General features: G+C 44.6%; 1 protein-coding gene across 1 annotated transcript in view; it reads right to left on the reverse strand.

Annotated features, from left to right (window-relative positions):
* AGO4 (argonaute RISC component 4) overlaps window positions 1-17408 on the reverse strand; it is a gene marked incomplete in the record, with an annotated part of 1401134 nt that overhangs the window by 237653 nt on the left and 1146073 nt on the right.

Genomic DNA, 17408 nt, shown 5'->3' on the forward strand with positions numbered 1-17408 from the left:
CAAAAATTAAAAGTCAAACTTGCAATGACTAACGGTATATAGAATAGGATAAATGCATGGAAAATTCATGGGTAAAAAACACATGTAATATACATTACTGAAGGTTGACATGAGGTACGCAAGTGAAGTACATTGGTTTGTTAGTATACTGCTCAGAGACATTTTCAAAACAAACTACCAACCATGAAAGACAGACATTCAAATGAAACAGTTTGAAAACCTCAATAAGCTGAAGCACCTCTTGTTAAATCTCTTTGAAGGATTTCACATCTCTTACCTTGCTTATATACACCAGTGAACTTCAGCAAATAGTAATTGGCAAAAAATTAACAGGTGAACCTACATACTCATATTAAAATCTGACAAAAAATTAACAGTAACTCTGCAAGATGCAAGCTTAAATCTTGCAAGAATTCAGCACACAAACCAAGTTCTTCAGATAGAACTTTACTACTCATGGCAATGTAATAAGAGTACTAAAATAATTACATTATATAACTGGTATACATTGTGAAGATTTAAATAAAGATTAAAAAAAATATAACTATGCAGTTTTGGATAATCATTTTTCCAGGAGGGGGGTTACCCACCATGTAATCTTATTATAGTCTTGATCCATGCTGTATACTGTAAGAGAGAATATAATTAAGTATGGGACAAGCTATGTTAAGAACACAGAAAACACCTGAATACTTCAATAACAGGTCTGAATGATGGCACAGGTGCTCAACAGCTAATCAAGTACATGATGGGAGTGAGCAGCCAACATCAGTTTGTCCAAACTGGCAGTGGCCAACTACCACCAAAGTGGCCAGGACAAGAGAGACTGGCTTGGGGCTATCTAACAAGTGATTGTTGCTCTCATCAGCATATGTGCAGAAACATGCATATTTACTGGGAGGTTACTGTAAGCCCCCCTCCCCCCTGACAGTGATATGGCTACCCACATTAGCCATCTGTGTGTGGCATTAGGACCAAACACACATTCACTGACAGCAACAGCAAATGCTAGTGAAGGCACAAACCACCTCTGTCTACCTACATCACAATCCCCACTTGTCAGTTTTTGCACTAAAGCTGGGGGTTTCCTCAGTGTCAATGGAGTGAGCTGGCTTGAGACAGAAGGGGATCCTGCAAGGGAAGACTGAAAAAAATAACTCAGAAGAAAACCTTAAAGCACGTGGGGGAGGGTTTGTTTCCTGCACAAATCATTTTTATGATTTTAATAATGCAGCTTTACTACTCTGGTTTACAAGAAATGTGCCTTTACTACCTGTGCCCCACGGGCTCATGAATGATCAAACAGAGCTTACTGGTATACGTTTCAAACAAATGACTTCTGCAAAAGAAGTCAACAGAAAACATTTTACAGTAATTACAGGAAACTCTCTCAGATCATGCATACCTGGTGATGAAACCAAAATAGCTGGGGTGGGGGAAAAAGCTGACAAAAATAAGACTTGTACAGTAATGGAAACGCTGAAGGACAATGGTAGGATGGAGGAAAAGATGAAGTGGTGCTAACTTTAAGCATGGAGTGGAGGTGAACAGAGTGGTAAAATGAAGGAAAGAAAAATTAAAGTTACATGTTCAGAAAAGAAAGCTTAAGAGATTTACAAGAGACTGTGGTAAGATAAATTAAGAAAGGTATATTAGAATTAAAGAATGGCAGGATGAGAGCAAGTGCAGATTATGGGGAGGGCAGAAGCCAAGCTGGGTAAAAGGACAGGTGTCAATGCTAAGGAAATGTTACTATGAGCTTGTAAGGTGAAGGCTTATAAGGACAATGCTATGGTGGAAGTAGTGGTGGATGAAAAACACATAAGAATTAAGTGAAGGACTTCATAAGTAATCAAAGGAGATGCAATGAGAGAGAACAGAATAACGGGAAGAGGGATGAATCCGGAAGTCAGAATTTTCATAGGTTTAAATAAAGACTGAAAATGTGGACTGAGTTGTAGAGGTGCAAGACGTCATCAATCCTTTTGGGGGGGTGGGTTTGAATTGCGAGAATGGAAAGGATAAGAGTCAAGCATTAGGATGTACTTTCAGAAAATTTCAAACAAATGATTAAAGGGGTAAGCTTGCCAGAAACCTTGTGGAAGGTTCATAGGTTCATACTAGGCTATCTGCCCTAGGGCATTTATAAGCCTAGCCAGAGTGTGTTTGGCTTTCGCCACCCATTTTAAATGAATTTTGATATGCCCTTTTTTGAGGTTAGTATACTGTGCCTCTGTCTAACAGTGACACAGAAGTGATACCCGGGGTAAACCTACGATCTCCCATCCACTCATCAAGATTCCTCTTGAAGAGTCAATGAGGGACTCTGCCTAACCTGGACTGGGATTTTATTCCAGAGTGAAGGGAGCCTCTGGGTTATGAATCTGTCCCTCCAGCATGTCCTATTTATTTCAGTGCTGAGGTTCAAGTCTCTCGAGCACGTAGCTCGATGGGATTTGGATTTTCTGAGGTGCAGCATGTCTATTAATTCCAGGTTGGACATGGCTTTATACGTCAGGCACAGATCACCTCTGAGCAGGCGGTATGCCACTGAGTAGAGCTGGAGTTTCTTTAACCGGGCAGCATATGGCATCTGTTTGAGCCCTTTGATCCTCTTGGTGAGGTACTTTTGGGGTCTTTGCAGTTGCTGCAGGTGTCTGGTAAGGTACATCCAAAAAGGGGCATTGTACTCAATTATAGGCCTGATGAGGGATGAGTAGAGGCACAATGACCTCCCCTGATCTAGATCTGAATCCCGTCATGATTTGGTGGGCTATATAAATTGTTTTTCTAACCACTTTGGCCATGTGGTTGTCAAATAAGAGATTGCTATCAACTTGGGTCCCCAGGTCCCTAATTACTTCTTCTGTATTTAATGGATTACCACCTATGTGGTAATTTGTGGGCACTTTGTTTTTGCCAAAGGGGATGACTATACACTTTTTGGCGTTTAGCTTGAGGCCATGGCTCTGGCACCAGTTGTCTGTTTCTATGAGGCCCTTTTGTAGGATGCTTGTGTCGGCTGGAGAGTTGATTATGGTGCCCAGTTTGCAGTCATCTGCGAACTTGGTCAGCCACAGTCCTTCCATGTTGGCCTGTACCTCCGAGAAATATACACCGAACAAGAGAGGTCCCAGAACTGAGCCTTGTGGGATGCCTCTTGTAACTGGTTTGGAATCTGACATGGCTCCAGCAATTCTAACCATATGGGTTCTGTCCTTGAGCCAGTTTGCAACCCATCTAGTGACATAGGGGTTTATATTTAAGCTGGTGAGCTTATCTATAATGCCAGAGTGGGGTACTGTATCGAAGGCTTTTGTGAGGTCCAGGTAGGCTGTGTGGACCACCTTCCCCTCGTCAATGGCCTTGGTGACTGTTTCAAAGAAATCAACCAGGTTTAAGAGGCAGGATCTGCCCTTAAAGCCGAACTGGGTAGGATCCAGTGTCTGTAGGTCCCCAATATCTTTATTTATGAGGTCCATGATGATCCTTTCCATAGCTTGCAGACCAAGCTAGTCAGGCTTATGGGGTGATAGTTTCCAGGATCCGTTGAGGCACTACCTTTGTGGAGAGGGACCACTGTTGCTGTACACCACTCTTTGGGTACCTAGTAAGGCTGAGATTGAACAGTAGTTTTATGTTTGGGTTTAGCTCTTCTTGGAGTTCATGTAGGATATAGCCCGGGACACCGTCTGGTCCCATTGATGCTGTGTTTTTTGCTTTGGAGAGGGCAGCTCTTACCTGAGCATCTGAGATATCAGGGGGGCAGCACTCTGCTGGGATCGATATTTGCCCTTTTGTTGGGTGGGGGGGGGAGAAGTCTGCGCTGAACCTGTCAGATAGGATGTTAGCAATGACTGTGGGTTCGCTGTATTTTTTGTCATTTTGGACTAATTCTGAGCATATCTGGGAATTTCCACCCAGGTTCCTAACATAACTAAAGAAAGCCTTATGATTATCCTTAGTGTCCTGTGCAATTTTTCTCTCGAAGCTGGCCTTAGACGATTTTATGAGTGCCCGTAGTTTTTTGCTAATACTGATCAGAGATGCCTTCCCTTTTTGGGATTTTGCTCCATCATGTAGTAGCTTCCTCCTTCTATTGTATAGTTTGTTTATGGCTGGGGTCCACCAGACAGGACGTCTGCCTTTGGAGGCAGACATCATGTCTGGTGGGCAGGACGAATGCCTTTGGAGGATTGGGTTCTTGGTTTTATTTGGGATTGCATGATCCATGCATTCCTGAAGGTGTTCATAGAATGCGTTTATAAAGGATTCTGCGGTCTGGGCCGTATTTTCCATAGGCCCGGGGGCTTTGAAGGATTCCACCTCGGTTTTGAGGAGTGTGAAATTTTCTTTAGAGAAGTTTTTCACTGTGGTTTTCAGGGCAGGGGGTGGAGTTGGGATGTGAATATCCAGTGAGATTAGTTTATGGTCTGATCTTACCAGTGAGGGATACACTTCTGGTTTGGAGCATAGAGTCCCCATGTTGGTGATGATTAGGTCCAGTATGTTTTCCCCTCTTGTGGGAGTGGTAACAAGTTGTTCCATAGCATTTGAGTTTATAAATTCTAGGAACCTTTGGGCTAGGGTGTTGGAGCTAGAGTAATGCTCCCAGTCTATGTTTGGGTAGTTGAAGTCGCCCAATATAATGGTGTTTGGAGAGACCTTCATATTTTCCAGTGTTCTCAGGAAGGCCAAGTGGGGTTCCTGGGTTTGGGAGGGTGGTCTGTAGCAGGCTATAAACTGGAAAGCAGTTTTACCCACTGTTAGTTGCACATGGATAGTCTCTGATGCTTCGTGTTGTGCCACCAACCTGGAGGTGTGGGTATCTGACGAATATTGATACTCCCCCCTCCTTTTATGGTTCGGTCCAAGTTTTGGGGCCGAAAAGCATGGTATGAGGTATAACCTGGTAGTTCTGGGGTGCTCTCGGGAGCCTTGAACCAGGTTTCTGTTACTGCACAGATATTGATGTTCTCCATGCTAAGGAGAGTTTTGAGTGCGTGCATCTTGAGGTTTAGACTTCTGGCGTTGAGTAGCATTACTCAGTTTCTTATCCCTTGCGATACCTATGGTGGTGGGTTTGTCTTTTGAGCCTTGCCTAAAAAAGGCACTATGGGGGTAGCAAGAGCCTTTGCCAATATCCGAAAGCCCAGGGGTGACAGGTGCAAGCCGTCCCTAGCAAAGCATTGTGGCTTGTTGAGCTGTTTTTGTTTTGTGGTGTTGTGTTGATTAACTGTTTTGCACCTTTAAAAAAGTTATTTGTTGCTTAATTTTACCTGTAGGATAACACACTCAAGTGCGCTTGCCGTTTAAAAGCATTTATAGCATTTACTGTCTGTTTTTCCTCTGTTTTCTGCAAAAAAATATCTTGTTTTCCCGCCTTACTGAACTAGAATAGTCCAGTCTTCAGAGTTTGCTGATCTCTGGGCTTCGGCTTGGTTCCTGTGCTATTCCGTATCCTTATTTGGATAAAGGGAAGCTTCTTTGTTCACCAGTGGGAGTGGGGAGCACTGAGCAGCCTATTTGTCCCTAGAGCAGTGGTTCCAGCCAGAAACTTGTAGTCTATTGGCCATTTTGGGTCAATTCCTAGCTCTTCTCAACCCCCTGATATTAAGCCCGCTTTAGCGCGGAGTTGCCCATAGAGCACCATCGGGCAGTGCCGGTTAAACTACTCCTGGCTCCGTAAAGTCTGCTCTTCAATTTTTCCCTTAGAACTTCTCTACTTGCAATCTAAACAGTCTATTCTCTATCTCAAAAGCTCAGCACTTGCTCCTAAAGCATTTTTATATAGGTAAAGTACTTGTATACTAAACAAAGTACTACATTAAACTAGAATCCCCTTGAGTACCCATTTCCCTATAGGTCCCTTCTGACTCAGTTACACAGCAAACTTTTTCACTTTTTCTAGCATGTCGAACTGTCAGTTGCTAGAGTCCTCTCCTGTTCAGCTGGTGAATCTGGGCATTTTGAGGCAATGTTACAATTGCCTCATGTACACAGACAACCCCCTCCTTCTCCCACAAAACACAAATACATGTGAGAGATGCAACTATATAGCCAAACTGGAGGCTGAGCTCTCTCAACTCAGGACTGGCAAGACCAGACAGGAGGAGAAGGAAACCACGCACACCACAAACCCAGTTTCACATAGAACTATCACAACTGCAAAACAAACACATAAACACACAAAGACATACTCGGAGGCACTGATCAAAAATCTAACAAAACTACAGAGGCCTCCAAAGCAGACACCCAAGCAACTGCCACCTCAAGACATAAGACATGCAACACATAGTTCTGAAAGTCAGTGTGCTAAACAGTCACAACCCTTAAGGCCAAACACAATGCCAGACACACTTGTTATAGGTGACTCCATAGTCAGACACACTGACATCCCACTCACCAGACTGAACAAGGAAAAGATCACAGTAAGCTGCCTGTCGGGCGCTAGAATCCGCCACATAACACAAGCACTCAGGTCACTCCACAGCAAGTACAAGTATGACTCAGTCATTGTCCATGCCGGTGTGAACGACCTGAGACGTACCTCCCTGGACTACATGAAAAGAGATGTAGAGGAGCTCTCAGATTATGTAGCCCAGGCCGGTATGACCCTGAGCAGTATCCTACCCTCACCAAGAATGATGCCACAATACAGAGACAAAATGATCAGCTTTAATAATTGGCTTAATTACTGGTGTCATTCTAAGGGGATCCCATGTCTGTCTGCCTGGGATGACATGCTTGACAAGCCACTCTGCTTCGCAAGGGACGGCTTGCACCTGTCACCCCTGGGCTTCTGGATATTGGCAAAGGCTCTTGCCACCCCCATAGTGCCTTTTTTAGGCAAGGCTCAAATGATAAACCTACCACCCTAGAAAACAAAAATGGAAAAAAACTAAGGGTAATACTGCTCAATGCCAGAAGTCTAAACCTCAAGATGCACGCCCTCGAAGACCTCCTCAGTATGGAGAACATCGATGTCTGTGCTGTGACTGAAACCTGGTTCAAGGCTCCAGAGAGCACCCCAGCACTATCAGGTTATACCTCATATCATGCGTTCCGGCCCCAAAATCCGGACCGAACCACAAAAGGAGAGGGAGTATCCATATTCATAAAGGATACCCACACCTCCAGGTTAGTGGCAGCATCTAAGCATCGGAGACCATCCAGGTGCAATTAACCATAGGTAAAACTGCCCTACAGTTTGTAGCATGCTACAGACCACCCTCTCAAACTCAGGAAACCCACACAGCCTGCCTGAAGACACTGGAGAGTATGAATGTCTCTCCAAACACCATCATATTGGGTGACTTCAACTACCCAAACAGACTGGGAACATTACTCAAGCCCCAACACCCTAGGCCAAAGGTTCCTGGAGTTCATAAACTCAAATGCTATGGAACAACTAGTCACCATTCCCACAAGAGGAGAAAATATACTAGACCTGATCATCACAAACATGGGGACAAAATGCTCCACACCGGAAGTATATCCCTCATTGGTGAGATCAGACCATAAATTAATCTCACTGGAGATCCACATCCCGCCCCCAACCCCAGCAAAAAAGACCACAGTGAAGAACTTCTCAAAAGCAAACTTCACACTTCTTAAGACTGGAGTGGCATCCTTCAAGGACCCCGAGCCAGTGGAAACCACAACCCACGCTGCTAAAACCCTTACAAATGCCTTCTACGAGCACCTCCAGGAATGTATGGATCAAGCAATCCCTAATAAAATCAAGACCCTTTCCACGAAAAGGCAGGCGCCCGGTCTGGTGGACCCCAGCCATAAACAAACTCTACAACAAGAGGAGAAAGCTACTACATGACAGAGCAAAATCCCTAAAAGGGAAGGCATCTCTGATCAATACTAGCAAAAAACTACAATCACTCATAAAATCATCCAAGGCCAACTTTGAGAGAAAAATCGCTAAAGACACAAAAGACAATCATAAGGACTTCTTTAGCTATGTTAGAAACCTGGGTGGAAACTCCCAGACATGCTCAGAATTAGTCCAAAATGATACAAAAATCACTGAACCCACAGACATTGCCAACATACTGGCAGACAGGTTCAGTGCAAATTTCTCCCCTCCCCCCCAAAAGGAGAAATATCTATCCCACCAGAGTCTAGCCTCCCAAACATCTCAGATGCCCAGGTGAGAGCTGCTCTCTCTAAAGCAAAACACAGCATCAATGGGACCGACGGTGTCCCCGGCTGTGTGCTACATGAACTCAATGAGGAACTAAACCCACACATAAGGCTGCTGTTTAATCTTAGCCTTACTACAGGATACGTACCCAAAGAATGGCGACGGCAACTGTGGTCCCACTCCACAAAGGCGGTGCTTCTACGGACCCTGGAAATTACCCCATAAGCTTGACGAGCCTTCTCTGCAAGGCTATGGAGAAGATCATAATGGTACTCATAAATAAAGACACTGGGGACCTACAGACACTGGATCCTACCCAATTTGGCTTCGACAAGGGCAGATCCTGCCTCTTGAACTTGGTCAACTTTTCTGAAACAGTTGCTAAGGCCATTGTAGGGGGTTTAGGCAGTTCACACAGCCTACCTTGACCTAGCAAAAGCGTTCGACACAATACCCCACTCGGGCATCATAGAAAAGCTCACCAGCTTAGATGTAAACCCATATGTCACAAGATGGGTTGCAAACTGGCTCAAGGACAGAACCCACAGGGTTAGAGTTGCTGGTGCCATGTCAGACTCTAAGCCGGTCATGAGCGGTGTCCCACAGGGCTCAGTCCTGGGCCCCCTCTTGTTTGGCATTTATTTTTCTGAAGTGCAGGCAAACATAGGGGGATTGTGGCTGACAAAATTTGCAGATGACTGCAAACTGGGCACCATAATTGACACTCCATCAGACACAGACATCCTCCAGAGAGGTCTCATAGAAATGGATAACTGGTGCCAGAGCCATGGCCTTAAGCTAAATGCCAAAAAATGTATAGTCATACCCTTTGGGAAAAACAAGGTAACCCCTAATTACCACATAGGTGGTAGTCCATTAAACACGGAAGTAGTTATCAGGGACCTGGGGACCCAAGTTGACAGTAACCTCTCTTTTGACACTCACATTGCCAAAGTGGTTAGGAAGACCTTCTACATTGCCCACCTGATCATGAAGGGATTCACATCCAGATCAGGAGAGGTCATTGTACCCCTGTACTCTTCACTTATCAGACCAAAGATTGAGTACAACACCCCATTCGGAATGTACCTTACCCGACACCTGCAGCAGTTGGAAAGACCCCAAAAGTTCCTCACCAAAAGGATAAAGGGGCTCAAACATGTCATACGCTGCCTGACTGAAGAAACTCCAGCTCTATTCAGTCGCATACCGTCTGCTCAGAGGTGATCTGTGCCTGACATACAAGGCCATGTCCAACCCGGAATTAATGGACATGCTCCACCTCAAAAAATCCAAATCCACAAGAGCCACGAGAGCAAGAGACTTAAACCTCAACACGGATATAAATAGGACGTGCTGGAGGGACAGACTCATCACCCAGAGACTCCCTACACTATGGAACAGAATCCCAGTCCATGTGAGGCAGAGCCCCTCACTGACTCTGTTCAAGAGAAATCTTGACGAGTGGATGGGAGATCGTAGGTTTACCCCGGGAATCATCTCTGTGTCACTGCTGGACAGAGGCACAGCCAACTAATGGGTATAGTATTCTCATCCTAAGGGGTGGTGAAAGCCACACACACTCTGGCTAGGCTTATAAATGCCCTAGGGCAGATAGCCTAGTATGAACCTATGAACCTATGTCATCCCAGGCTGACAGGCATTGGATCCCCTTTGAATGACACCAATACTTAAGCCAATTGTTGAAATTGATCATCTTGTCTTCATATTGTGGCATCATTCTTGGTGAGGGTAAGATGCTACTCAAGGTCAGGGTCATACCAGCCTGGGCTACATGCTCAGAAAGCTCCTCTAGGTCTCTCTTCATGTAGTCCAGGGAGGTACGTCTCAGGTCATTCACACCAGCATGGACAATGACGGAGTCATATTTGTACTTGCCTTGGAGTGACCTGAGTGCTTGTGTTATGTGGCAGATCCTAGCACCCGACAGGCAGCTCACCATGACCTTCTCCTTGTTCAGCCTGGTGAGCAGGATGTCAGTGTGCCTGATGATAGAGTCACCTATTACAAGTGTATCAGGTGTGTTGTTTAGCCTTAAGGGCTGTGACTGTTCGGCACACTGGCTTTGAGAGCTATGTGCTGCACGTGTTTTGTTTTGGGGTAGCAGTTGCTTGGGTGTCTGCTTTGGAGGTCTCTGCTGCTTAGGCAGATTTTTATTTAGAGCCTCCAAGTATGTTTTTGTGTGTTTATGTGTTTGGTTTGCTGTCGTGGTAGGTTTGTGAGAGACTGGAATTGTAGTGAGTGTGGTTTCCTTCTCCTCCTGTCTGGTTTCGCCAGTACTGAGTTGAGAGAGCTTAGCCTCCAGTATGGCTATATGGTTGCATCTCACATGTGTTGGAATTTGTTGGGAGGAGGAGTGGGTTGTCTGTGTACATGAGGCAGTTGTAACATTGCCTCAAGATTCCCAGATTCACCAGCTGGACCGGAGAGGAGATTGACAACTGACCTTTGGACATGCTAGAATAGTATTGGGAATTCCTTTATAATTGAAAAAAAAGGGCCAATGGGGAACAAGGTACTCAAGGGGAGTTTGTGAGGGTGTAGTGCTTTTAATTTTTTAGTGCTGACTTATATAATTGCTTTAGTGAGCAAGTTCCAGGTATCTTAAATGCAATGTGTTACAGGTAACTTAAATGCAAAAACGACAAACAGTAACTTTCAAGTGAAACAAGGAAATAAGTACAGTAAGCAATGCAGATATAACTAGGGATCCACAGAAGCGCTGAAAAGCCACGCTTTAGGTGGAATTAGCGTTTCAGAAAAACAAACAAACAACAAGCATACAAACAGCTAGATTCAGCAGGCCTGGATCTAGTCTATGCTACAGCAAACAAGGTGTACCAATTTCAGTAAGAAACAGTTCAAATATACAGGCACTATAAGCCTTTAACCAGAAATTCCCAGCTCAGAAGGGCAGAGTCCAGCCTCTCCTCCCACAAGAGTGCAGACCACAAACATTCTTAATGCAAAATAACTGGCCTGAAGCCCAAGTGCTTAAACCAGAACTAATACACTTTTAGAATAACAGACACTGAGCCCTCAATCAGCAGTTCCCAACTTAGAAGGATGTAAGCTACCTGTCCTGCCACGACAGTGCAGGCCACAAACCTTCCTAATGTAAAACAACTGGTCTGAAGCCCAAGTGCTTAATCCAAAAGACTTGGAATGATAGCTACACTAAGCAAGTTACTACCAAGCAGTAATAAATACAATTGAATACTTTAAAGAATGCCTGGATTAGTGCTCAAGTTATACAAACTATGCTAGATTCAGCAGGCCTGGATCTAATCTATGCTACAGCAGACAAGGTGTACCAATTTCAGTAAGAAGCAGCTCAGATATGCAGGCACTATAAGCCTTTAACCAGAAATTCCCAGCTCAGAAGGGCAGAGTCCAGCCTCTCCTCCCACAAGAGTGCAGACCACGAACCATTTTAATGTAAAATAACGGGGCCTGAAGCCCAAGTGCTTAAACCAGAATTAATACACTTTTAGAACAGACACTGAGCCCTCAATCAGCAGTTCCCAACTTAGAAGGGTGTAAGCTACCTGTTCTGCCACTACAGTGCAGACCACAAACCTTCTTAATGTAAACAAGGTGACGACAGAAACATTACTACACAGGAATGGTGAAAACAAATTGTAAATCTACATCATTTATAGGTTCATAGGTTTATACTAGGCTATCTGCCCTAAGGCATTTATAAGCCTAGCCCAAAGTTTTGTGGCTTACGCCACCCCGTATATGAAAAAATACTGTGCCCATTAGTTTGTTGTGCCTCTGTCCAGCAGTGACACAGAGATGATTCCTGGAGTAAACCTACGATCTCCCATCCACAGGTCAAGATTTCTCTTGAACAGAGCCAGCGAGGTGCTCTGCCTCACATGGACCGGGATTTTATTCCACAGCATAGGGAGTCTCTGAGTGATAAATCTATCCCTCCAGCACGTCCTATTTATATCCATGCTAAGGTTTAAGTCGCTTGCTCTAGTGGTTTTGGTGGATTTGGATTTTTTGAGGTGGAGCATGTCCATTAATTCCAGGTTGGACATGGCCTTGTATGTCAGGCACATGTCACCTCTGAGCAGACGGTATGCGACTGAATAGAGCTGGAGTTTCTTCAGTCGGGCATCGTATGACATATGTTTGAGCCCCTTTATCCTTTTGGTGAGGAACTTTTGGGGTCTCTCCAATTGCTGCAGATGTCGGGTGAGATACATCCCGAATGGGGCATTGTACTCGATCATTGGTCTGATAAGTGAAGAGTACAGGGGAACAATGACCTCACTAGATCTGGATGTGAATCCCTTCATGATCAGGTGGGCAATGTAGAAGGTCTTTCTAACCACTTTAGCAATGTGAGTGTCAAAAGAAAGGCCACTGTCAACCTGGGTCCCCAGGTCCCTGATAACCTCTTCTGTGCTTAGTGGATTGCCACCTATATGGTAGCTTGGGGTTACCTTGTTTTTCCCGAAGGGTATGACTATACATTTTTTGGCATTTAACTTCAGGCCATGGCTTTGGCACCAGCTATCTGTTTCCGTGAGTCCCTTCTGAAGGATATCCGTGTCCGATGCACTTTCCACTATGGTGCCCAGTCTGCAGTCGTCTGCAAACTTTGTCAGCCAAAGTCCTCCCATGTTGGCCTGTACTTCTGAGAAGTAGATGCCGAACAATAGGGGGCCAAGGACCGAGCCCTGTGGGACACCACTTGTGACCGGCTTGGAGTCTGACATAGCGCCAGCAACTCTAACCCTGTGGGTTCTGTCCTTTAGCCAGTTTGCAACCCATCTTGTGACATATGCGTTTACATTTAAGCTGGTAAGTTTTTCTACAATACCCGAGTGGGGTATTGTGTCAAAAGCCTTTGCAAGGTCAAGGTAGGCGAAGAAGTCGACCAAGTTCAAAAGGCATGATCTGCCCTTGAAGCCAAACTGGGTCGGGTCCAATGTCTGCAAGTCCCCTATATCTTTGTTTATGAGCTCCATTATGATCCTCTCCATAGCTTTGCAGACTAGACTTGTTAAGCTTATGGGGCGGTAATTACCAGGGTCCGTAGAGGCACTGCCTTTGTGGAGTGGGACCACAGTTGCCGTACGCCACTCCTTGGGCACGTATCCTGTGGTAAGGCTGAGATTAAACAGCTGCCTTATGTGCAGGTTTAATTCCTCATTTAGCTCGTGTAGCACACAGCCGGGGACACCATCCGGTCCCATTGATTCTGTGTTTTTAGCTTGAGAGAGCAGCTTTCACCTGCGCATTTGAGATGTCTGGGAGGCTACACTCCGCTGGGATAGTTATCTCTCCTTTAGGGGGGGGGTGAAGTTTGCACTGAACCTGTCTGCCAGTATGTTGGCAATGTCTGTGGGTTCAGTGATTTTTGTATCATTTTGGACTAATTCTGAGCATATCTGGGAGTTTCCACCCAGGTTCCTAACATAGCTGAAAAAGGCCTTATGATTGTCCTTTGAATCCATGGCAATTTTTCTCTCAAAATTGGCCTTAGTTGATTTTATGAGTGCTTGTATTTTTTTACTAATAATGATCAGGGGTGACTTTCCCTTTTATGGATTTTGTTCTATCATGTAATAGCTTTCTCCTCTTACTGTAAAGTTTGTTAATGGCTGGGGTCCACCAGACTGGACGTTTGCCCTTTGCGGAAAGAGTCTTGGTTTTATTTGGGATTGCCTGATCCATGCAGTCCTGGAGGTGTTCATAGAAGGCATTTGTAAGGGCTTCCGCAGCTTGGGTTGTGGTTTCCACTGGTTCAGGGGCCTTGAAAGGATACCACACCAGTCTTGAGTAGTGTGAAGTTTGCTTTAGAGAAGTTTTTCACTGTGGTCTTTTTTGTTTGGGGTGGGGGCGGGATGTGGATTTCCAGTGAGATTAGTTTATGATCAGATCTCACCAATGAGGGATATACTTCCAGTGTGGAGCATTTTGTCCCCATGTTTGTGATAATGAGATCTAGTATATTTTCTCCTCGTGGGAACAGTGACTAGCTGTTCCATGGCATTTGAATTTATTAACTCCAGGAACCGTTGGGCTAGAAAGTTAGGGCTTGAGTGATGTTCCCAGTCTATATTCGGGTAGTTGAAGTCACCCAATAAGATGGTGTTTGGAGATACATTTATACCCTCCAGTGTCTTCAGGAAGGCTGTGTGGGGTTCCTGAGTTTGAGAGGGTGGCCTGTAGCATGCTATAATTTGTAGAGCAGTTTTGCCTATGGTTAGTTGCACCTGGATGGTTTCCAAAGCTTCGTGCGTTGCCACCAACCTGGAGGTGTGGGTATCCTTTATGAATATGGATACACCCTCTCCTTTTGTGGTGTGGTCCAGGTTTTGGGGCCGGAACGCATGATATGAGGTAAACCTAATAGTGACGGGGTGCTCTCAGGAGCCTTGAACCAGGTTTCAGTTACAGCACAGACATCAATGTTCTCCATACTGAGAAGGGCCTCGAGTGCGTGCATTTTGAGATTTAGACTTCTGGCATTGAGCAGCATTACCCTCAGTTTCTTCCCATTTTTGTTTTCTAGGGTGGTAGGTTTAGAATTTGAGCCTTGCCTAAAAAAGGCACTATGGGGGTGGCAAGAGCCTTAGCCAATATCCTGAATCCCAGGGGTGACAGGTGCAAGCCGTCCTTCTTGAAGCAGCGTGGCTTGTCAAGCATGTCATCCCAGGCAGACAGACACTGGATCCCCTTTGAATGACACCAGACATTAAGCCAATTGTTAAAGCTGATCATCTTGTCTCTATATTGTGGCATCATTCTTGGTGAAGGAAGGATACTGCTCAGGGTCAGGGTCATACCTGCCTGGGCTACATAATCAGAGAGCTCCTCTATGTCTCTTTTCATGTAGTCCAGGGAGGTACGTCTCAGGTCGTTCACACCAGCATGGACAATGACTGTGTCATATTTGTACTTATTATAGATGTTAAGACACGGTACTGATGAAAAAGGTTGGAACGATCTTGTCAGTGGATTAACAGAGGACTAAATTGCATTTATGAGAAGTAGTTCACATGTGGACCACCAAATTGCATTTATGAGAAGTAGATCATATGCTAATCACTGGAAATGAGAAATAATTTGTGCACTAGCTGAAGATGAAGCAATCACAAACCACAATGTGCAGGAATAAAAACAGAGATGGTGTATGAGGGGGTTTGCATGGGGATGTGTGGCTAAGGCAGGAGAAAAGAATAGTGTAGCTGGTGAATGGGGTGGTGATGAAGGGTCCGGACTTCTAGGTATGCAGTTAAATTTAAATAAATACAGTACAGAGGTTACAGGAGTACACTCCACAGTGGTAAAGGAAAATTAAGGAGTGGAATACAGAAATGTACCAGAAAAACAGAAAAAATTACCTCAACATATGGAAAACAGACGAGTTATTTTGGGGACATGGACCTTTTTGGAATAAAGTTAAGGGGAAAGGTTTACAAAAAGAGTAGAAGGGAAAGGTAAGTCACAATTAGATGAATATGAATGAAGCCTGAATGAAAAATAAAAAGCAAAGAAATATGGAGAACAGAACTGTTAAGACAAGGGACAAAGAGGGTAGTCAGCACAATGAAGGCAATAAATAAACAAATGCAAACAGGTAACAAAAAGTACAGCTGTGTACAGTTACCATAAATGTAGATGTTAGAGTGTATTCACTGTTGTAGTCATCACACTTGGGTTATCTGCCTTCAGGTAGCCCTCAGTTGGCCCGAATACCAGAGTCTTGGGATTCCTGCAGATGCTGTCGCTTCTTCCATGAAAAAGTACAGCTGTGTACAGTTACCATAAATGTAGATGTTAGAGTGTATTCACTGTTGTAGTCATTACATTTGGGTAATCGGCTGGCAGGTTGCCCTCAGTCGGCCTGATTAACAAAGTTTTGGGTCCTGCATTGGTTGCTGTCCCTTCCTTCCATGACGTCGTCAGGGGTATAAAACATGCATCTGATGCCATTACATCAGTTTGTCTTGCCCAAGATGTCATGTGCCCCCTTAATGGGAAGCAAATAAAATTAAAACACAAAAATATACCTCCAACCAAAAGCAAATACACCAAAAAGGATTTTAAGCATAGTAAAAGAAAGTAGAGGTATAGCCAGAATAAAGTAGGGGGCTGGAGGGAGGGTAACCATGACTGCAACAGTGAATACACTTGAACATCTACATTTATGTTAAGTGTACACAACTGTACTATGTTCTTCCCATTTCACTGTTGCAGTCATTACATTTGGGTAGATTCCCAAAGCTACGGTTGGGAGGAGGAGTTTATACAGCATTAGAGCCAGTTATAAGGCCCTGCAAGACAGCAGTGGCAAAGCCAGCTCTGAAGTTAGAGAAAATTGGTAAATGATACTGCTTGGTGAAAGTATGCACAGCACTCCAGGTAGCAGCTTCTAGAATATCCCTGGTTGGAACACCTCTGAGAAAGGCTGCAGAAGTGGATGCAGCCCTGGTGGAGTGAGATCTGATCCCCTGAGGGATAGGTTTTCCATGGCGCTTATAGCAGAAATGAATGCAATGGCTTATCCATTTAGAAATGGTTTGTTTTGAAATAGCCTTCCTCTCTGCCCCTGCAGCAAATGCTACCAGCAATTGTTCAGATTTTCTTTGAGATTTAGTCCTGTCCAAGTAGAATCTAAGTTCTCTGTGCACATCCAAGGAATGCAGAATCCATTCTCCTTTGTTCTGTGGATTGGGAAAGAAGGTTGGCAAATGAATGGACTGATTAAGAGCCACACTGGAAACCACATTGGGCATGAAGGATGGATTGGTCCTCAGACATACCCTGTCCGCATGAAAGATGATGAAAGGCTCCACTGCCATAAGAGCCTGTAACTCAGATCTCCTTCTAGATGCTAGAGATTGCTAAAAGGAAGGCTGTTTTCCAAGAAATAAATTTTAAGTCTGCAGTAGCAGCTGCCTCAAAAGGAGGTAGAATGAGCTTCTCCAAAACAAAGTTAAGGTCCCAGGGCAGGGGTAGGAGCTCTCCTGGGTGGTCTCAAGTTCTTTGCCCCTCTGAGATGCTACTTGAGCAGGGGATGAGAGAAGAGGGGTGATTCTGTGTTATAGTGAGCTGAAATAGCTATACTGTGGATTTTAATAGAGGAAAAAGACAAGCCCTTGGTGAAGCATCTCAATTAAGTACTGCAAAATCTGAGGTAAATTGGGAGCTGCTGTGCTCATCCCTAAAAATTGGTTCCAGGCACAGAATCTTTTCCATT

The sequence above is a fragment of the Protopterus annectens genome, chromosome 1.part2 (assembly GCF_019279795.1).
Source record: "Protopterus annectens isolate FY-2018-M chromosome 1.part2, PAN1.0, whole genome shotgun sequence".
NCBI classification, from domain to species: Eukaryota; Metazoa; Chordata; order Ceratodontiformes; family Protopteridae; genus Protopterus; species Protopterus annectens.